This window comes from Silurus meridionalis, chromosome 26 (assembly GCF_014805685.1).
Source record: "Silurus meridionalis isolate SWU-2019-XX chromosome 26, ASM1480568v1, whole genome shotgun sequence".
Lineage (NCBI taxonomy): Eukaryota > Metazoa > Chordata > Actinopteri > Siluriformes > Siluridae > Silurus > Silurus meridionalis.
In genome coordinates this window covers 10,146,668-10,170,647 of record NC_060909.1, presented here as the reverse complement: position 1 = coordinate 10,170,647, position 23,980 = coordinate 10,146,668, and the positions used below count along the sequence as shown (strand labels likewise).

The 23,980-nt window shown below is 38.4% G+C and overlaps 1 protein-coding gene across 1 annotated transcript in view; it reads left to right on the top strand.

The window, feature by feature from the left end:
• Positions 1–23,980, top strand: part of adcy7 (adenylate cyclase 7) — a 79,656-nt gene that overhangs the window by 8,479 nt on the left and 47,197 nt on the right. Inside the window, exon 2 of the mRNA XM_046840069.1 lies at positions 18,631–18,712. The gene's annotated coding sequence lies outside the window, so the exon portion shown is untranslated. The remainder of the gene's footprint in view (positions 1–18,630; positions 18,713–23,980) is intronic.

Genomic DNA, 23,980 nt, shown 5'->3' with positions numbered 1-23,980 from the left:
GTCTGGGCTGATTGATCTCACACTATTATGCCTCTGAACAGAGGTCCCTCTGTTTACTGAGAATTGCACTGATCTGTGATGTTGCTATTTCACTTCTAACTAAGGTTGCAAAGGGGCAGAAAACTTCCAGAATCTTTCAGGTAACTTTCCACGGGAACTTCATCTGGGAAATTGTGGACATATTCCAAGTTAAACACGTACAAGGAATTTTTGGGAATTTACAGGAATATATGCAAACATAAATATAAACATTCTGTTTGGTTATAAGCTGATATGCATGCAAACAAATACAGATAAAAAAAATGACATGTTTGTCTTAAATGTAATAAATGTATGTAATATTTATGAAATAAGGAAAAAATGCAGGATTCAAGAAATGATCAGTGTTATGTTATGGAAGAAGGCACAGTACATGTAGGGGGCTACGGCCTCAATAGTCCTGCAGTAAGTGTGCTGTGTGCATGTGATTGGTGTATGTGCAAAAATAGAAATTCAACTGAAATTGCATTCGATCTGGTTGCTTGTTTGTTTGTTTGTTTTTTGCTTGTTTCCCTTTTGGAACAAAGGAGACCGAAAGCAGGGCACTTTGGCTGGGGGCGCGTCCCACTGATTAACCTGCAAGATTATTCCCTTTAAGTTCCCTGTTAAAGGTTTACCTGCAATTTTGTAAATTCCCAGTTTATTCCCATTAATTCCTGTTCAAATTCCATATATTCCCATTAGTTTCCTTGGAAAGTTTCCAGTTTGGAAAATTCCTGGAATTTTGCAATCATACTTCTATCGGGAAATCATTTAGATGCGGTTAGAAGATCCTGGTCCATAATCGATATCAAATGCAAAATGTTGAGGTCACACTAACGATCTGGTAGTTCAGGAAGGTGTTTTTTAATTTATGTATGAACAGGAGGTTTATAAGGGTCTAGGTGAGGCAGGTGTGAAAATAACTGAAAGTCATGAGACTTTGACAACTTTGACAACTGAAATGAATCTTCTTAGCTCTTTATTTATTTATTTATTTACTTATTTATTTATTTACCTGAAATGCACAAAGCATGCCAGCTTTGCTTGTAAGGACCAGAACATGTACTCACAACATCAAAACAGATCTTAGTTAAGCGAATACATGTTTTAGGTCCTTCATTTCGTTGCGATGCTGTCAGTTTGCGAGCTAGGCATCATGATACATATTGTGCATCATTGAAATGCCTTCACAAACCCTAAACCAATTGTTTTGTTGCATTGCCCACAAGCATTATAAGCTGTTCTTTGACTTTGCAGAAGCACCAGTTTCAAAACAATCACATGTCTGAGAGGAAGCACTTCTCAAACACGTCTTAGGCTTCACCCCGATGTCGGACATTAGCATTAGTTTGTATTGACAAGCTGAATAACTGCATAGCTGTAATTAATGAAATTGCAATGGTTTTAAGAGGACGCGTGTAGGAAAAGGTCGAGGATGTAGTTCAGGATTCGGCACACGTGTGGGTGTAGGCTTACGCTTAATGGCAGTTCTCGCTTGTAATGTAATAGTGTGTGGACTAGTTAGCTTCCTTCTGTCTCTCTTTTTCTTTCTCTCACACACAAATAGATATATGTTGCCTCCCAGTACTGTTTTAACACATGCTTCATTATTGGATTGTGCTAGGGGACACTGGTGTGACGTCGTTGACGTCTGTGTTACAGAGGAGTCGCTGGGTCATGCTAAAACAGTCTGGGAATTCTGGAAGTGAGCTGTACTTCAGAGAAATAAACTTCCTGGTCTCACATACTTACCGTAGTCACAGCATTCAGATGCTGTGTGTGAGAATGCAGCAGTCAGTCCTCTTTGGTCCTGTTGTCTCTACAACACACGTCAGAGACAGTAATGAGACAGTAATCAGTCATTGGTCCTGCCTTATTTATAATGCAGCTGTACCTTACTATTCCATGTAACTGTGATACTGTATCTTGCACATGCCCTTGCATGAATGTGTGTGTGTGTGTGTGTGTGTGTGTGTGTGTGTGTGTAGGCTCTCTGGCACTAGGCCTATTTTGACTCTTGAGCTATAAATGTTAAAGGTTTAAATTTTATTCCCAATGTAAAAGCTCAGTCTAATCACTATACAACGGATACAATGCACTTTTCACAATGCACTTTTGAGATCTGAGATATTGTTTTGTTTTCATGAACGTCTTTGTAAAAAATAAAGTTTATTACAAACTATTTGGAAGCACACACACACACACACACACACACACACACACACGTGCACACACAGAGAATCCTCAAGCTCTAGCTAACACAACATTGTACATTGTGAAGTCATAAAACTAGGTCTCAGTCTGCTTTATTTAAGTTCAGCAGTGGCGTGTTGTTCTGTGGTTTCTCTAGCTCTTGTTTATGATAAAGTTAAAAACATTGCGAAGAGTTGAGTAGACGTAGCAGTGACTTAGATGCTAGACTTCTGATCAAAAGATCATGAGTTCAAATTCCAGCACCGCCAAGCTGCCACCTTGTCCAGAATAAGACTCCTAACCTTTAACTGTTTTGTTGTGTACATGTGATAACTGTAAGTTCTTCTGGATAAGGGTGTATCTGCCAAATGCCCAAAATGTAAATGTTTAGAGTGACATGACTGTGACATTTTTACAACCTGAAGAAAGTGTAACAGTACACCTTTCTAAGACACTTTAAACTAAAAGCAGTTTAAATTCATCTATTGCATAAGAGAGAAATAACACACTATGTGCTGGTATATGAGAATAATACACCAACGCCAAGGGGATTTGATGCATGTGCATGTGATGTGTGTTAATCTGCTCACACCACAGCAATTTACCAAACATTTAATCCATGAATAAATGACATGCTGCACATTTAAAGGTTTATAGGTAGATACAAATTTTGGGAACATCCAAGTAAGAAGATATTTCTGGGTCAAAATTTCCGAAACCGGAAAACTTAACCACATGTCCAATAAAATTTAATTTTATTTTACAATAAAATAGAAAGAAATATTATTATATTAAAAAAAATGTATTATATATTTATTATATATTATATAAGACTTATTTATTATATTTATAAAACTAGGAATGAAAACTAAAGTTTGTTTTAATAGTGTTGTTGTTTTGTTTAGTTCTCTCTCTCTCTCTCTCTCTCTCTCTCTCTCTCTCTCTCTCTCTCGCTCTCTCTTTCCCCCTCTTTTGTACTCAGTTTTGTGAGTAAAATTGTCTCCGGAATGATTCAATGTCAATTAGAACAGATGACCTAACGTCTGATCTAAAGGGTAGAGTTAGTGCCGAAATCAACACCTCTGAGTGTAATCTCCTTCAGCGGCTGTGCACTCTGCACCCTCCACCCTGTGGTGTTGTATTTTAAACGTGTGGCTCAGCGTGTCCTGTCGTCATATTTTAAGCCCAGCTATTACACTGCTGATGACCCCTTCATACAACAGCTACATGCAGTCAGTGTTTCTATCAGGTCAAGAGCCAGACACTGAAGTGAGCGGCTGCTCAGCAGAAATGTATAAAATGATGCATGGCTGTAAATATTATATATATATATATATATATATATATATATATATATATATATATATATATATATATATAAATTATAAAGTGTACCCATATATAAGCCGCAACCACTGAATTTGACAAAGATTTTTGTTTTAAACATAAATAAGCCGCACCTGTCTATAAGCTGTCTACATTGAAACTAATGAACTTTACACAGGCTTTAACGAAAGACAGTGTCTGTTACACGGTGTAACGGGTTAATCGTGTTGCGCTTCCTTTGGGAGCAAAGCGGTATTTTGGGAATAGCCTGGCGCCGCATTTTTCCGCTATTACTGCATGTGTGGAGACCGAGGAATATGTCCTTATTATTTTCTGATGCTCCTTTCTAAGTTTCTTTGACTAACCCGTAACGCTGTTGCCAAGAATAATAAAAAAGCACGAGTTTTGGAAACCTGTCTGTACTTATATGACTTCTGTTGCAACTAGAGTTAGCGAGCTCTCCCTTCACCCAGACTCAACGCGTTACAACGGCTTGTATATAAACAGTAGCCTACCAAGAAAGTCATTGTTTACTGTCTTCCTCCTTCCTTTCACAACTATTTCTCTCGGGAGTTTATTTTTTGGCATCGTCGTGCGTTTAAGAAAAAAAATGTTTTCTCCCGATGCCGTGCAGCTCAGAACACAGGTGAGGTGCGTTTTTTTATTTCCGTTCGGAAATTTCATTGGTCTAATGTTATGGGGCTCAGTTTTTTTGGCTTGAAGTTTGTGAAACCTGGAAAAACCCAGGAAAAATTCATAAATAAGCCGTTTCGTTGTTTAAGCCGTGGGGTTCAAAACGTGGGAAAAAAGTAGCGGCTTATAGTCTGAAAAATATGGTAGAAGGCCACTAACTGCCACATAAGTTCAGTGTCATAGGATTACTGTATACCTTTATAGTTTTTATACACCATGATGAAACTGTGCCACGAAGTAAAATGAAGTACAAAGAGAAATAAGAAAACATAAGTGAATAAAATCTTTTGTTTTTCTGTTTGGTGCTGTATTTAGGTGGCAGCTTTTATACAATTTAAAAACTACTACTATGTTTGCAATCTAAGCTTTTTTTTTTTTTTTTTACTTCTATCCAGATGAATACAGAATAAAGGCATTGGCTGGTTTGCTGACTGTAAACAGATAACAATAAACAAATCCTATTCAGTGTACAGAATCGACTCCAAAGCTTAGAGTAGTATTTACTTGTAGTTGTCAGTGTGTGTCGAATCATTAAATCGACTCTTTTTGGGTTAAGAACCAAAAGCAGAGTGGAGACTTGACTATTTTTGGCTTCTTCACCCATATGTGGCTTTTCCCTGAACTGTTAACAGAAATTTGGAGGCACACAATTGTTTTAAAATGTCTTTGGATGTGGTAGAATAAAATTTTCCTCTTGAACTAGGAGACCCCCAACTGTTTGATGAAGATATGGTTTACTGTACATGGGTTGGATTGTAAAATCTCAAGTGTCCTGCTGTAGAGCTCTGACCTCAACCCTGTTGAAAACCTTTGGGTTGAATTGGAACTCAATGCTCTTTGGATGAATGAGCACATATTTCTGCAACCCCACTCCAAAATATAGTGGAACATCTTCCCAGAAGAGTGGATGTAATTCTTACAGCAGATGGGGACTAAATGTGGAAAAGGGGTTTAGAAACCACAGACAAACCTTAAACCTTACAAACACCAGCAGGGCTGTGATTTAGCGGTACATCACCGCCATGCTCATATACAGTATAACTTCACAATTGTAACGTTAGGGGAGGTTGTAGCTTAGTGGTTAAGGTATTGAACTTTGGCTGTAAAGGTTGTGAGTTCAAATCCCAGCCATACCAAGCTTCCACTCCTGGGTCCCTGAGCAAGGGCCCTTCACCTCATACCTGCTCAGTTCTATGAATGAGATAATTATAAGTTGCTCTGAATGAGGGTGTCTGCCAAATGCAGTAAATGTAAGATGGCTAAAAGTGTTTTATTTCTCTGTATTTTTGGCCCATTGCACATTCACAGCTTCACACATCGACCACAATGAATAAAATGGAAGTATTATCAATTATGAGTCATAAAGATGACAGCACAGAATAAGACAGTTTCCATACTTTATAAGTACCGCTTTGTTTGTAGTAATGCCCTCTAACATTTTCCATTAATGTGTTTTTAGTCTAAATGTAGTAACATCGGGCGCCACAGCATGCTGCATGACACACTCCAGCTGAGAATGAAATGCTTCCAGCTTTTTTTATTAGTCAGTTTTATTATTAATTTTTGTTGCAGGCATTTCTCCATAGTTGCAACTTTTAATTCGTGCCACACGCTTCGAATATTGATTTAGTAGCTTTTTACATCTGTGGAAACAATGTGTGCCATAAATGTAGTGTGTTTAATTTGTCCCATTTTTGTGCATCAGAGGATACAAAAAACATAATAAACATATAATAGAAATTATATCTTTTAAACAAATTAATGAGATACGAGAACAAACGAATCGTAGAAAATTAACAGCAATATTACAGATAGGAAAAAAATCACATATTTTAATAGTATTCATACTGGTGTGTGTGTGTGTGTGTGTGTGTGTGTGTGTGTGTGTGTGTGTGTGTGTGTGTGTTGAGCACCAACCTTATCTTTCCTTGAAAGACTTTGTGTATTGTTGAACATGAACACAGGAAATGACCCCCATAAAAGCAGACACGTGTGGACAGAAATGAAGCAGGACTACACTTTGACGTGTATTTTCCATTCATGAACACACACACTCCCAAACCTGCATGAATATCTTTCATATTTATTCAAAATGGGTTTAATAATATATCATTTCAAAAATTGATCTAAGTATTGGTCTGGTAGTAATGGATGACAAATTAATGAAAGCAAAAATCCAAAACAGAGCGATTTAGAAACACAGCTGTGCTCTCAAAGCAAAACGCGCAGACTTAATCTGCTCTCCGCTAGTTGTGTGTCATCGGCTAATAAGTGTGTCTGAGTTGTTTGTTGTACAGACAGCAACGTTATTGATCCAGTGTTGAATATGGTTTCCCAGAGCACTCATTAGATTATGTTCCATTAACGGTGATGTCATGTTTCATCATCTCTTTTGATCAGGAAGTTGTTGTCAAACCGAAAAAATAAAAATAAACGTGAAATTAATCAACATCCTGAATTGGACGGTTGATGTGGCAATACACATCACTATATAAGTAGGCTAGTATTATAAAAACACACACAAACTGTATAATTATTATTATTTTTTACTCCTGTAAAGCTTCCGTCCAGCATGTGTCTGGGGAATTGTGAACACAGGCTTCCAGTACAGAGCTTTTAGCAATGTGTACAATATCACAATATTGGCCAGAGTTTATACTCAAAGCCTGATGGGTGAAATAAATAGAGACTTTTCCAAGAAAGATGCAATGGTCTGCATTTTATCTGGCAGAGATAAAAACTACCAAGATGCCTTTTCAATTCATTCGAACTTCTAATGCTGTTGTACACACATCCATCAAACCTCCCATTCACCTACTTATCCACTCATTCAGGCAACCAACCACCCAATTAACCATCCATCTAACCATCCCCTCAACCAACCAATATCTCACCCACCCATCAACTAATCTATTCATCTACACAACTAACCATTTATTAAGCAGGATAAGAATTTTTATAATTAAAATTTATAAGAGGATGAAAGCGTAATAAAATGTTCTACTCAAGTTTTAACAGTGGGGGTGGGGTGGGGGATTCAAATTTAGGGCATATAAATTTCAATTTGGTTGTTTTTAATCGAAGGAACACCTTTACAAATTAAAGTGCAATAGAATGGCATTTATGAAATGCAGATTCAGAATTCCCGGCGTCTGTCTTGCCATTCTCCATCTTTCTTTCGTGAGTTAGCGTTAGCGTTTGATCCCAGGGTATGATTTCTATTCCACTTGCATTATTTTGATTTCTTTATTTATTTTTATTCAGTAAAGGATAGAATTTTAAATGTAGTTAAGTACAATTCTAGAAACAAAACATACTTTAGTAAAGGTAAAATAACTGATTCCAAACTACTTGAAAAAGTGGAAGTACACACAAAAACACTCAATTACAGTAACACAAGTAAATGTAATTTGTTTCTTTCTACCTCTGCCAATTGTCCCTTCAGCTAGCCATCCATTTAACCAACCACCCATCAACACAAATAACTAACCCCAACTAACCATTCATCCACCTATTCACCAATCTCTCTCTCTCTCTCTCTCTCACTCTCTCTCTCTCTCTCTCTCTCTCTCACTCACTCTCTGTCTCTCTCTCTCTCTCTCTCTTGCACACATTCTACCACCAGATCTTCACCAGATCCTGACCAAATACATACACCCAGAAATAATTTTCCTGGAAAGTGATAATAATAATAATAAAATTAATAATCTAGCTATATGATTTATCATATATCAATCATATCAATAATCTGACTCTGATTGGCTTAGATTTGGTTGTGTTCAAAAAAGTTATCAAATTAAATAAAAATTGATCACCCACATGTTCTGTTTACCCAAGCAGTCTCTAGCAGTCTGCTGCACTATTGTTATTGTACATAGTGCGTGTTTTGAAAATGTGAAGCAGTGACGTCAGATACCAATAAGTGTTAGGAGCGTGTGCGTGTAAGTGTTTGTGTACGTGCATGTTCTTCATCTTCGAACAAGCCATGACCAGCAGAATAAAGGAACTTTTACAGTTGGTGTAAAAGAGTGGATTGGCGAGCTTTAAATTCAGGTTTTATTTATTTGTTTTATTCCACTGTTATATATAACATGCAGGTGTGTTTGTGTGGTGGGTATATTATATAAAAAAATCTAATGTTTCATAAAAAAGACAATACTGTGTGGTACAGCACAGAGAAGAATATTAAGATAATATTATGAAGAAATATATTCATTATGTTCATTTTGTTGAATCTTATTTATCTTGTGTAAAGGGTTCCTGCTTTTTTGTGTGCAAGATCAACAAGATTACCTGGTGTTTGGAGGAAGGTGGTTGCATTATTGCCTGTTTGGTTTAAGTGTGTGGGGTTTTTTTTTGTATTATCCCCAAATGCTCAAGGTACAACTTGCTTTCCCTCATGGCTTCTGCCTTTTTCTGTCTGACTCCATTCACATCTGGTGATCCTATCACAATTGGACTGTTCTCATTACAGGTATAACCGTGTCAGCAGTGTAAAACGTGTACAGTAGCCAACAAGCTTTCTGAAATAAGCACTTTTAATAAATAAAAATATATCAGTTTACATTAAGGTTTAAGCCATCAGCAAAATAGTATTAAGATTTCAAATAATTAATAGAATGCATTTGAATAATAATGAGCCTGTAATGTGGCTATAATGAAAGTAAAAACCCGCTCAAATACCAATCATCCAGCTACCCATTTTTCTAACTGTCGAACCCTGTCTTTTGAGTGTGTTTTGCTTTTAATGAGATAAGAAAGAGTTCTCTTTTGAGTCTGATTTCCCTCTAGGTTTATTCCTAATATTGTATGTATTTTTCTTCTTACCAACTTGCTTATTATCCATCTATCCATCCATTGACCTAACCAACTAAGCCATTCATTTGTTCAATTAGCCAACCAACCACTGAACCACCCTCATCCACCCATCCAACCACCCATACACTTACCCCACCCACTCAAATATTCACCCAGCCACTTGCTCCTATACCCTCCTTATCACTCAAACTACCACTCTGTCTATCTCAAACTGTCTATCCATCCACCCACTCATTTTCTTACATTCGCTTCTTCTTTTCTCCCCTAAACAGGCTCTTCTCTGCTTGTTTGTTTCGTTTCCTCTTTGCCCCTCCTCTCGTACATTTGCTGTGAAAAAGCTCTCATCAACATCCAAAGCCCTGGCCTTAAACCAACAGGTTGCGTACTCTGCATCTTTACACACACGCATGTACAGAATTCATTTCAAATGCATGTAGAATCTTTGTGCATCCACATTTTCAGGCATCGCATACTACATACAGTACAGCACTATGATGCCACAATGCTTTGAGAGCATTTATCAGTGTCTTATTTCGGCTGTTACTGTAGAATTCTGTTTTGTAAATTATAAAGGTACAGTGTTCATTTACTGCGTGTGTGCGATGTCTATGCAAGTTATCATTATAGCTGCATTAATTATTTAATTCCGTGTGCATTACAGAGATTCTGTAGAGCAGAAGGTAATCATCGGTAATGACTACACATATGGAGAAGAGAGAGAATGAGCAGGAGGAAAAAAAGAGAAAGGCGAAGCTTATCTCAAGAGACGGATAATGCAAGAGCTCTGTTTTCTAACCAAACCAACAACATCCAAAGCTGCTGAAATTCTACAATGCAGTCCTCATCAAACATCGCATAGTTTCCGTTCTGCCCCGCGTTTCCGAGAGGTGAAGTAATGGATAACAGTGCAGTTAAAAGTACAGATTGAAGGAATTGTCCAAACAGACATTCGTTTGGATATGTCCCATATGCTAGTGAAGGAAGATTAAAGAGCTCGCAGTAGAAATCCAGGATACCGTATGTACAAAAGAGAACGGCGCAATTTTTTTACCCTCCGCATTTTATCCTTATTAATTTCCAACCGGTAAATTAGTGGTTAGGTGTAGTGCTCTGTGCCAGTAGGGTGGATAGAATGGAGAAATTGTCTATTTGTAGTTATTACCAAATGCCCTTAGACCACGGTGTCTTACACAGAGCCTAACAAGGTTTGTGTGAAGGCGTGTGTGTAGACATTGTAAAAATTAATCTGTAAGGAATATTGAAAACTCTCGTCTGTTCTTCTAATTTGTCCCCTGGATGCCTGCAACTCACAAAAAAAGGTTAATTCAGTTATCTTCCATCAAATTATTTCTCTTTCTGTCTGGTTCTCTTTATGCGGTTCTGTTCTGCTGTGTTGTTAGGGAAATGAGTCATGGTTGCTAAGGAAATGAGAGAAAGAGCGAGAGAGAGCGAAAGTGTGTGTGTGTGTGTGTGTGTGTGTGTGTGTGTGTGTGTGTGTGGTTAGGTTGTGTCGAAGTCATTTCTGACTGGCCTTGATGCTCATGTGTGCTCATAGAAAATGGCAAGTTTCGTCTTCTTCTTTTGTGTGGCTGCTTTTAGTACTGAAACCCGCACACAAAAAAATGAGCTCAGAGCAGTGTAATGCATGCAAACTAAAAGCAAGCAACCAGAAACGAAATGAACACGGCATACTTCATTAGGAATAATTTGTCAGATTTGCTGGCAAGACCAGTTTAGCTTTATTCGCAAGACTTTGATTTACCACCAAAACCCACATTTGCAGTAAGACTGCATTCATGAGCAGCACAATGTTATCGGAGTTTATTCGTGTTTGCGATATTTCTCCCCGGTTTGGGTATCTGGCAACTTTCCTCCATCTCGTTTATCAAAGACGATGCAATGGCATGTTTTCTCCATCCAAGACAGGTAAAGCCAGCTCAAAAAAAGTGCTTTTAGCCTTCTTCATACAAGTACACAGGTGACAGCTCTGATTTTCTGATCTGTCGAGCATTAACAGCATTTACTTCTTCAGCAGTATTGTATGTAAAATATGTGTATCTTGAGCCTGAAAAAGCATTTAACAGACAGCAACAGAAAGACAAAAACATTGGGAAATTTGTATTTCCTCATATTGTAAATTAGACTTTCTTTTTGTCTTGTGTTTACTTTTCTGTAGCACTTTATTGTCTATTATGAAAATTTATTTTCATGCTAGAACAAATGCTCTAGGATCTACCATTTAACAGAGCTAATATAAGAGTTAGTACACTGTAGATAATCGAATGCATTTCATTTGTGTGTATTGATTCAGTGGTAAATTAAATGTTTTTATTTCTTATTTTGTTTTTTTACTAAAAAACACTTTTTACACCCAAAAAGGTAGAAAAGGAACTCTATCTCTGTCAAGATCTACAGTATAGCAACAATCAACACCTAGTGTTTACTGCTTGCCAAAAGCTAAAAGCACACATACTGAACTTCATTTGGTCAGACTTTTAGACTGTTCGTCTTTACTACAATTAACACCTTTTCGTATGAGACAAACCTGCTCGCAAGGAGGAGATTACACACCAAGGACTCACCTGCGGTATCCTGTCTGTACATGTCGGCTCATACTTTGTCTGTCCCTCACACACACACACACACACACACACACACACACACACACACACACACACACACACACACACACACACACACATGCACAGACAATGCTTTTGAAGCACGCTGCCATAACACACCCATTTATTCACCGCCTTTATCAGCATGTCTGTAGTCTGCAGTTACAGTGGTTTGAAAAAAGTGTTGGTCAAACTTTAATGTTTCAGATCATCAAACTAATTTAAATATTAGTAAAATATAACAAGGAACACAACATGCAGTTTTTAAATGAAGGATTTTTTTATTGAGAAAAAACTAAATCCAAAACTACATGGCCCTGTGTAAAAAAGTGTTTGCCCCTAAATCTAATAACTGGTTGGGCCGCCCTCAGCAGCAACAACTGCAATTAAGCATTTGCGATAACTTGCAATGAGTCTGTTACAGCGCTGTGGAGGAATTTTGGTTCACTCATCTATGCAGAATTGTTGTAATAACGCTACATTGGAGGGTTTTCCAGCATGAACCGACTTTTTAAGGTCATGCCACAGCATCTCAATAGGATTCAGGTCAGGATTTTGACTAGGCCACTGCAAAATCTTCATTTTGTTTTTCTTCAACTAATCAGAGGTGGACTTGCTGGTGTGTTTTGGATCATTGTCCTGCTGCACAACCCAAGTTCGCTTCAGCTTGAGGTCACGAACAGATGGCCAGACATTCTTCTTCAGGATTTTTGGTTGCCAGCAGAATTCATGGTTTTATTTATCACAGCAAGTATTCCAGGTCCTTAAGCAGCAAAACAGCCCCGGACCATCACATTACCAACACCATATTTTACTGTTGGTTTGATGTTCTTTTTCTGAAATGCGGTGTGACTTTTATGCCAGACGTAAATGGGACACACACCTTCCAAAAAGTTCAACAAATATTTTCCCAAAAGTCTTGGGGATCATCAAGATTTTCTGGCAAAACTGAGACGAGCCTTTATGTTCTTTTTGCTCAGCAGCGGTTTTCGTTCAGACCACCTCTTTCTTATAGTGAAGTCATGAACACTGACCTTAACTTAGGGAAGTGAGTCCTGCAGTTCTTTGGATGCTGTTGTGGGGTCTTTTGTGACCTCTTAGAGAAGTGCTGTGCTTTTGGGGTAATTTTGGTCGGCTGGCCGCTCCTGGGAAGGTTCTTCACTGTTCCATGTTTTTGCCATTTGTAAATAATGGCTCTCACTGTGGTTTGCTGGAGTCCCAAAGCTTTAAAAATGGCTTTATAACCTTTTCCACACTGATAGATTGGCATGCTGTCTAGCTTTTGAGGATCTTTTGGTCTACTGCACTTTGTCAGGCAGGTCCTATTTAAGAGATTTCTTGATTGTGAACAGGTGTGGCAGTAATCAGGCCTGGGTGTGGCTGGAGAAATTGAACTCGGGTGTTATAAACCACAGTTTTAACAGGGGGGCAAACACTTTCTCACACAAGACCATGTAGTTTTGGATTTTGTTGTCCCTCAATAATAAAAACCTTCATTAAAAAACTGCATGTTGTGCTCACTTGTGTTATCTTTTACTAATATTTAAATTAGTTTGATAATCTGAAACATAAATGTGTGACAAATGTTACGACCCAGTCTAGGGTTAGGCCGGACAGAGTATTTAGCTCGAGATTCAAAAAGAATGGATCTTATAAATTGACAACCCAAACACACCACAAACACACACAAAAAGTTTTGCTACACAGGTGTAGGTATATTGTAACACATATATATATATATATATATGTACACAGACTTACAGGCTTGTCTTCAGGGTGGGCCAAGGCCAAAACAATAAACAAAAAGGACTATTTTGGGGAAGCTACCTTTCCTTAAAACAAAGAAAAGGAAAATACAAACAGCTTCCCTAACTCCCTGCTTCAAAAACAAAGACAAAACAATCCCTCACCCAAAGTAAATGGCAGCCACACCCTAATGCCAGTGAAATAAATATGTACAGTGACCAAAGGTTTTACAATATAATACAAAATAAATATATACAACCAACAGTAGTCCAAGGGCTAAACAGGCTCAAAGTCAATAAACAGGCAGAGGTCAAAATCACGATCAACAACAACCGCGCTATACCCCAAACACCAACGCAAACAACAGACCACCACTACAACAACTCTCTCCGATTGCTTCACTTCTTCCTCCTTAAATAGGAAACTGGTGGATGATGTCATCGTGAAGGAGGTGGGATCAGCCAGGCTAGGGCAGGCCTCAAACTCTGGAGTGGATCGGACCTGCACACAAGGCACACATACAGAACACCAATGTGGACATGGGCTACCTAGGGTTGTAACACCCCCCCACCTAAGTGTGAACCCACTGGGTTGGGTTTGCCCACTATCTGACAGGTATGACAGGTCTTGCAATACCTTATGACATCACTCTTAATACCAGGCCAGAAAAAATAACGCAAGATACGTGATAGGTCTTGCGAATCCCTGCATGTCCTGAACAAGGATGATCATGAGCCAAACTCAGAACATGCTTCCGAAATAAACAAGGAACCACCAGCTGGAACGCTTCCAACCAACAATCATCAGGACTGATGGGGGACCATTTCCTCATCAGCACCCCCATCTTCAATACAATACATTGACTGGTACCTCTTGGAACTAGATTGATTCGCTGCCAACTCAAAACACTGTGTTAATGAAGGGTCAGATTTCTGAGCAGCCACTAACTGGTCACGTGTCACTGGTTGGTCTATCTCAAAGCCGTTATCAGCACATCCCTCATGCAACACATCAAGCAGTTCGCTAGACTCTTTAACAGGCTCCTCTTGAGACAGAAAAGACAGAAAGATCAACCACATCACCCAATTTTCTTTGCTGGGCCCGTGTCAACACACAAACAGGGAACACAGAGGAGTGCATGTCATTAGGTGAAGGGGAAATACTCACAGGTTCGGAAACTACTTCAGGTAAGGAGAAGACCCTAGTTCCAGCTACGTCATTCCCTAGAATGACTGAAACACCTGCAACTGGTAGCTCAGAGCGCACAGCTACCTTCACTAGCCTGGAAATATTCTCCATTTCTAGACATACAATGTGCAATGGCACACGAATTACCTCCATACCAATACCTTGAATCAGTACATCACTACCAGCATACGAAGCTTCAGAAAATGGTAGTGTGTTTTCCAGCACAAACGTCTGCGCTGAGCCTGTATCTCTCAATATACGTACAGGCTGTTTATCCTGGCCAATTTTTCATAAAAAAAAAAGAAATCTGCAGGGGGGCAAACACATTTTCACACCACTGTAGAATTAGGCTGTAATTTACTACTTGTGAGAAGAAACCTATTATAAAAGTACAATAATAATCTGTGATGGTGTGTAATGGAACATACTTAAGTGCTAATTTTTAAACGTGTTGTTTTCAGTGTCAGTGTAACCTGGGAAAACTATCACTGGAAAACAACCAGAAATCGGGAAGACCTTCAATGAGCTCAACCCTCGAAAAACCATTAAAAAAAAAACATTCGTTAACTTGCGCATGTTGATCGTCTGAGAATAATACGTAGATTCCCCTAATTGATTTATTTACTGATTTAAGTGTGTAATGCGGATTATTTTTATTTAATGAGTGAATCATTAGGGGTATGGCATAGATATTTGGGCTGATTTCGTTTTAGCCCATACTGTAGATTTTTATTTCTTTATTTTTGTAACTTTTTTGTATAAAGATTATTTCACTATAAAGTCCAAAACACTACAGATCTAAAAAAAGATCGAGTGACAATACTGATTCACTCAGCTCATCACTGACCGTCCAGTCAGGTGAGTACATTTGGTGAAATTTGGGAAATATAAGAGCGGCTGGAATACATTTGAATGGGGTTGCCTTCATTCCAAGAACTGTTTATGAAAATTTCTTTAAAAGTGCTGAAAAGATGTCCTGAGTTTTCCAAAATAAGTATCCACCCTGTGTACTAATGTATGCAGAAGATAGCAGATAGCACGAGCAGCCCCCTGGAGAGTCTCATGACCAGTCAGGACTGAATTTCCTGCTGAAGTGTTTATCATACAAATGGCAACAATGGCTTCATGAAAAGCAACATGGTGTTGCAATGCTATTTTGTCAAATCTGGCACAGGAAATGAGTGAATGATATAATTTACTTGAATCAGGCTGCTGGTTTATCACAATCAAGGATGTAGTAGGAGCTGGTTAGCATGTGCCAGTTTGCTTTTTTAGTGTACATGCTTATTCACTGAGAATTATGTCTCATTTGCCGAATTTTGTGCATGTCTGCTTTTACTGTGTGTTTTGTATCCACCGTTGTTGTGAATAGAGAAAATCTGAGAGGTAGACAGAGGTGTTTTTGGAGGTTATTTTGCTTTGTGTTCATCAGTCTGTCCTTTCAGTGTGACTGTTCACTGCAGAACATACAACCCTGTTCACCCCACAATGAAAAACTCACTACTGAGATTCTGTCTTGTGAATGTGTGTGTGTGAATCAGTTTTTGTGTGTGTGAGCATGTGTGTGTGTGCGTGTTAAAAGGAGGATGAATAATGATCTGTGACAGCACTGTCATTACAGCTAAGCTAATAATCAACCAACAGTCCACTCACAGACACACACACACACACACACACACACACACACACAAATGTGAACAACTTCATAGTTGAGCTCAAGAGCAGCTAAGTGTAAAAAAAGACAAATAAGCACCTTAATACTACATCCCTTTTTCTGTGCATATTTCTGTGTGTGTGTGTGTGTGTGTGAGGGGGTGTTTCATTTCCTACCGTGCTCTACCTTTCTTTTTCATTAACTTCCCCGCTCTACTCTATCGTTCTTTTACCCAGCTCTTTCTCTTTTGTACTCTTCCATACTCCACTTTTCTTTCCGATACCCTTGCCTACCCTACTCTTCCCTTCTCTTTCCCTCTGTACTCGTTCCTGATCCTGTTATACAGTACTCTACCCTGCTTTCCTCTGCCCTGCTGTAATTTCTGAAACTGGTGTGTTGGATCAGTTTAAGAATTGAATCCTGAACATTTCAGTGTTCACTTTTACAAATAAGCCAGAAGGATTACTTTACACATTACAGACATTGGTTTTGGCTTTTGGCCTTTAAAACACAACACTCCTGATTATAGTGTGTGTGTTTATGTGAGTGAGATAAATAGAAAGATATATAGATAGGAAGAGCGAAAAAGAGAGAGTGTGTGTGTGTGTGTGTGTGTGTGTGTGTGTGTGTGTGTGTCCAAACAGGCTAGCATGTTTTTACTTGCGAATCGTTTTAAACTTGAGCTTTTGTAATGCATTCCACGTCTCATAGCCACGGTGACAGTCAGTGTGTAAGAGAACTAGGGCTCACACACCGTTGCCCAGTGTCTACACACACACACACACACACACACACACACAGAGAGAGAGAGAGAGAGAGAGAGAGAGAGAGAGAGAGAGAGCTGAAGCAGCGTAATTGAACACTGAGGCACCCAACTACTCGCACAACAAGTGCTTTGAGATCAGAGCAACTGGGGAGAGGAGTGTGGAGAGAGGAGATCTGGCAGATGAGAGAAAAGGGAGAGAGAAAGAAATAAAGAGAGCGAGAGAGAAAAGAGAGAGAGAGAGAGAGAGAGAGAGAGAGAGAGAGAGAGAGAGAGAGAGAACACTAATTCTGCACACAAATTAGTCTGTTTGCTTTGTCTGAATCAGCATAATTTATTATTTTTTTATTTCCTGTTTAATTTTATTTTCTAAAGTATTTCTATTGGTCTGGTATATGAAGATCTTTTGTGCCACTAAGACATTTCACAGCCTGATGTGCTGATGTTTCTTTTACATGGCATATGCACAGATTTATGGCAGTTTGAAAAGCTCGTTTGTATTTTAGGTCGGTGAGTTCTGAAGGCAATTCTGTAAAGTTTGTGAGTTGTGACAGAGAGTTACGGAGTTACATAAGTTATGGTTTAGCTGTAAAAGTTATGTAACTCTTCTGGTTGCATTTCTTGGCCACAGATATCCATCTTGGGATTCAGCACAAGTAGTTTTTTAGATTTGAGATGTGCAAAAAGATCACAAAGCTTCTTCAGTTCCCATACCAAATAATAAGAAGAGATTTTTGTTCTATACATGATTTAATGTTGTTCAGAAACAGAAAATCTTTGCCTTGTCACCGGGAGATCGCAAGTTCAAACCCCAACGACGAGACAACAAATTTGGGAGACTAACAAGCACAAAGTAAAACGTTAAATAAATCAATTTACATTGTTTTGAATGCGCCTACTTTTCCTTCCTTATCGAGAACGGATATCGGTTTCAGCTGAACTTGCAATTCGCAATTTGATGAATATCGTAAATTACATTGACATTATACACGCCACTGTAGCCTTACCAAATCTTCACTTATATTAACCAAATATGCAAAATAAATGTCCAAAATGTAACCATATTTAAATAGACTGCACTCAATTTTGAACATTTGTAACACACACACACACACACACACACACACACACACACACACACACACACACACACACACACATCCACAAACTAATGCGGGTGAGTCAGCTAATTACCGATGACCAACTGTAATGACAAAATGAGTCTATGGGGCCATCAAATACATTGTGTGCAGCATAGCTAACAAACACCACACACTTACACACACAGTAATCTGATGTCAGTGTTCGAACGGGTTACAGGGTGCACCTACTCTTACAGTTTAGAATAGCATAAAGTATAACATGTACTACACTCACCTACTCATCAGCTCTCTCTCTCTCTGTCTTTGTGTGTGTGTGTGTGTGTGTGTGTGTGTGTGTGTGTGTTTGATGGAACTAGAGAGCACAATGTTAATGCAAACAAAAAAGATATAAAATAATAAAAAAACCTGAAAGATATGATCGAGCAGTGAGTAAGTCTGTCTTATACTGACTGAAATGTCAAAACTGGAAAAACTTTAAATGACTTCAAATCTGTTTCTGTGTAGGTTGTGAGGTCACTGTTCAGTCTCGAGAAACTCGAGGCTCTGAAACACACCCCAAACTGAAAGCGACCGTCTGATTTGCATGGTGAGTACTTGATTTTTATCCATCTGTTTATTTAGCCTTCTGGAAAGAACCTTTAGATGACACCGTGGACCAAAACTAACTGCTGTGTTTTTTTCCCACCTAAACAATTGGAAAATGATTTATTTAGGCTACTTAATAATATTTTAGCCATCATGCTCTGTATAGAGCTCGATTTGATAACAACAGTGTTAAAAAACTTTGATCTAAAATCTCACTAGCTAGAGAAATTCACAATCCTGTTGTGTGCCACATCCCATGGTAAAAACTGTAATAAAATCCAGTCGATGTATTTTGTAATCGGATAATGGCTTTAAAAGTGGTGTATAATGGAGTTAAAACAATCGAATGATGGTGGTTCAGGAATTGTGGACAGATTCCGTTAATTGTGTTGGCTGTCAAGTTTCACATATCGCAACTTTAAGATTAATAATATAATAATAATTGATGATAATTATAATAATTAGATAATTGTCATCCATTTGTCCTCTCAATATATGATTTGTCTGTCTTTACCATTTTATCCTTTATTAATTGCACACAGTCTCAGCATTTTAGTGCTTATAAATGCTTACAGGTGAATAAATTAGTGTAGTTTATTAAACATAAATAAATACATTTATTTGCTTCTTTGCTGATGGTAGCGTATAGAGATCAGTGGAGTGAAGGGACGACGACGAGGCTTATGTAAACTGTAAAGAATTTTGAATAAGCAGAATGAAGGACAAATGTTTACGTAAGCAGAATTTAAAATGGTAAAATTTTACTTCCTATTGAGACATGCACAAAAGATAAGCGTATAGTGTGCAATTTCACAAGAAAATAGTGAAAATAGTGTAATAACACCATCTGAAGGGCTTCATAAGCCACAACACGCATATGGGAATATTAATGTAATTCAGTCACGCACACACACACACACACACACACACACACACACATACACAGTGCTGGGAGTTCCCTTTAAATGACCCCACCACAATGAATTTGCTATTGTCTTTATTTCCTTAGGATATCACTAATGCCGTTTTATGAGGGTGGAATATATTTCCTGGGAAATCTTCCTTCTGTCTTTCTGTTCAGCTGTAATAGTATCCCCCCTTTCTGTTTCATTAAAGCCCAGTAGTCCTGAAGGATTGAAAGGAAATGGTGCTGAGAGTACGCTAAAAAAAATCATAGCACAAAATCATTCATTATCGTGATGGCTTTTGATCTTAGAAAGTCTGATGATGCAGAAATCGTAATGGCTCTGGCTCACTGGTTCACTGAGATGTGTGCCTATATCACGTTCCTCTTCCGTTTTCATTTGTTTAATTGAATGTAATCGTAATTGAAACCAATGTTGTCCATTTTGGCACGAACGCTGTGGTTAATGATAACCACGCGTCGTATAATGTTGTTTTTATTACATTTTATCTCCAGCTCCAGTAGTTTGCGTGGACAGTGCAGATTTGCGATCTGAGACTTTATTTCCTTTTCCTTTCCAAAGTAATGGGCTGTAAGGGAAGGGCTGAGTTACGACTACATAATCAACGATAGGATGAGAGGTGAAGAGAGAAAGACTGTGAATAAAGGAGAGGTGAAGAGCTTGTGTCAGATCTAAGCACGCAGCGCAGACGTCCTGTGTGTCGATGAGCAGACACTACTTTTTCTACCCTGCAGATGCTGTGTTACTATTTAATTGGATGTCTGAGTCTGACTCTGTATCTTCTTAACACACTCTGCTTAATCATTCACATGCTGTTCGATCTGTCTGTTTATTTAAAATTCATTACTTGCTTGTAAACAGATAGTTCTTGTTTTCATACCTGGAAAACTTACATAATGTAGCCTTGAAAACAAATTCCTGAGTAAAACACTCACTTTACTACTGTATAATCCCACAGTTACTGAATAACACTCATTTTACTACTGTATAATCCCACAGTTACTGGGTAACACTCATTTTACTACTGTATAATCCCACAGTTACTGAGTAACACACTCATTTTACTACTGTATAATCCCACAGTTACTGAGTAACACACTCATTTTACTTATGTATAATCACACAGTTACTGAGTAACACACTCACTTTAATTTAATCCCACAGTTACTGAGTAACACAATCACTTTACTACTGTATAATCCTACAGTTACTGAGTAACACAATCTCTTTACTACTGTATAATCCCACAGTTACTGAGTAACACACTCACTTTACTTATGTATAGTCACACAGTTACTGGGTAACACACTCACTTTAATTTAATCCCACAGTTACTAAGTAACACAATCACTTTACTACTGTATAATCCTACAGTTACTGAGTAACACAATCACTTTACTACTGTATAATCCTACAGTTACTGAGTAACACAATCACTTTACTACTGTATAATCCTACAGTAACTAAGTAACACACTCACTTTACTACTGTATAATTCCACAGTTACTGAGTAACACACTCACTTTAATTTAATCCCACAGTTACTGAGTAACACACTCACTTTACTTATGTATAATCACACAGTTACTGGGTAACACACTCACTTTACTACTGTATAATCCCACAGTTACTGAGTAACACACTCACTTTACTTATGTATAATCCCACAGTTACTGAGTAACACACTCACTTTACTACTGTATAATTCCACAGTTACTGAGTAACACACTCACTTTACTACTGTATAATTCCACAGTTACTGAGTAACACACTCACTTCACTACTGTATAATCACACAGTTACTGAGTAACACACTCACTTTAATTTAATCCCACAGTTACTGAGTAACACACTCACTTTACTTATGTATAATCACACAGTTACTGAGTAACATACTTACTTTAATGTAATCCCACAGTTACTGAGTAACACACTCACTTTACTTATGTATAATCCCACAGTTACTGGGTAACACACTCACTTTAATTTAATCCCACAGTTACTGAGTAACTCACTCACTTTACTTATGTATAATCACACAGTTACTGAGTAACACACTCACTTTACTTATGTATAATCACACAGTTACTGAGTAACACACTCACTTTACTACTGTATAATCCCACAGTTACTGGGTAACACACACTTTAATTTAATCCCACAGTTACTGAGTAACACAATCACTTTACTACTGTATAATCCTACAGTTACTAAGTAACATGTGTTTGTGTGTGTGTGTGTGTGTGTGTGTGTGTGTGTGTGTGTGTCTGCATGTGCATGTGCATGTACATTAGAGCTGAAGGGCGTTTTAAATACATCTCACGTTTTGTGTGCAAGTATTTTTCCAGTGTGCTGCTTGGCAGCCATGTTGACTCTCAGCTTGCCCTGCGTGGTTACACGACTCCACTCACAGATGTGTCCCATGGCCGCAGTGTTATGATTGAGAGAGTGTGTGGGAGGGATGTGGTTTGGCCTCAGTGCTGGGAGATGATGCTTACTCTGCTTCTGCACCCTCGTTTTACTGTTTTACCCTTCCATTTTCTCATTCTTACTGTTTCACATCAGCCACACAGTTGTGTTTTTACACACGTGCAGCTCCGTGTGAGTGCATGGGTGTAAAGCATATCATGATGCTTCCAATCAGCCACATGACACGAGCAGTTGCACTTCCTCTTGTTTCTAATAAACATAATGCAATTGATCAAACCGTTAGTCTATTCTAGGTTTCTAATCCATTCATCCATCTATTCTGTTTCTCTCTTTTTTTCTTCTTTTTTTTACAATTTATCCTTTCCATTTATTTGTCAATTGACCTTCCTTCCTTCCTTCCTTCCTTCCTTCCTTTCTTCCTTCCTTCCTTCTGTCCCTATGTCCTTCCTTCCTTCCTTCCTTCCTTCCTTCCTTCCTTCCTTCCTTCCTTCCTTCCTTCCTTCCTTCCTTCCTTCCTTCCCTTTATCCTTCCTTCCGTCCTTCCTTCCTTCCTTCCTTCCTTCCTTCCTTCCTTCCTTCCTTCCTTTCTTCCTTCCGTCCCTATGTCCTTCCTTCCTTCCTTCCTTCCTTCCTTCCTTCCTTCCTTCCTTCTGTTCTTCCTTCCTTCCTTCTGTTCTTCCTTCCTTCCTTCCTTTGCTATGTCCTTCCTTACTTCCTTCCATCCTTCCTTCCATCCCTATGTCCTTCCTTCCTTCCTTCCTTCCTTCCTTCCTTCCGTCCTTCCTTATTTCCTTTCTGAGACGGGGTTTGTTTGTTGGTAAATATCACAGAACACATTTTCATATGGGGATTTTTGCAAACTCGTTACATATTACTTATATTTTCTTTTGGCAGATCTCCATTACCACATTAAAACTGTCTTTGCAAAGCTTTTATACTGTAATAGCATATGGGGTGTTTTGTTTGTTTCACAAAGCACCAGATTGGTTTGGCTCGTATTTTTATTATTTTTCCTTTTTATTTTTTTTATTTTTTTGCCTAAACGAGAGTGACATTACAGAAGTTTTGTTGTTGTATCATTGACCCAGAGTAACAGTAAGTTCTCACGGGCTGTGATCGTGTTTGTTCAACCAGCACCCGCAACTTTCCAAACATGACTCATCCTTCAGTTAGAAGGCTTGGAGTTTTTGGTGATCCCACCGTCACCCCCAACACACACACACACACACACACACACACACACACACACACACACACACACACACATGCACACACAATCAATAAAAATGATAAAACAAGTGAATGTGTTTTAGGGCTCATGTAGAAGAACTTGACCTGGTCTGATTAATAAAGATGCTGTAGTTTCTCTTCTGGATGTTCAAATGGTGTGTGAGCTGTTTTTCTTTTTTTTTTTTTCTTTTTTTTTTTTTTTTGAGTTTGAGAACATGATTGGTTCAACTTGTCACATTTCTACCAGGTTCTACTTTTGTGATGCCCGGAAAAAAAAAAGGTTGTTATGGTTACTGATATATAATACCAGACTTTCATAGGATGGAGCTCTGTAATTAGTGCATGATTGTAGTGCGATTGCCTGCACTGATAGTATCATGAAAAATTGCACGTCTGGTGTCTTCCTGCACGGCTACAAAATCCTCTTTGGTGCCATGTTCCCCTGTTCACACAATTCCTTTCTGTGAACACAAACCTGTGATTAGAGGGCCGGCTCTTATGGATGCAAACACTAGAATTCGAACCAAGTGTGAAAAGTAGTTTCTTATGCAGATATTATTGGTATTGTATTGTCCTTGCACTCAGTCTGACAAATGGCATTGAGTCATTGCTAATAGTAATAATCAGAATGCTGTAAACATTAAATCGGGCATTATGGGAAATGGGAAAGCAATTGTTTAGAA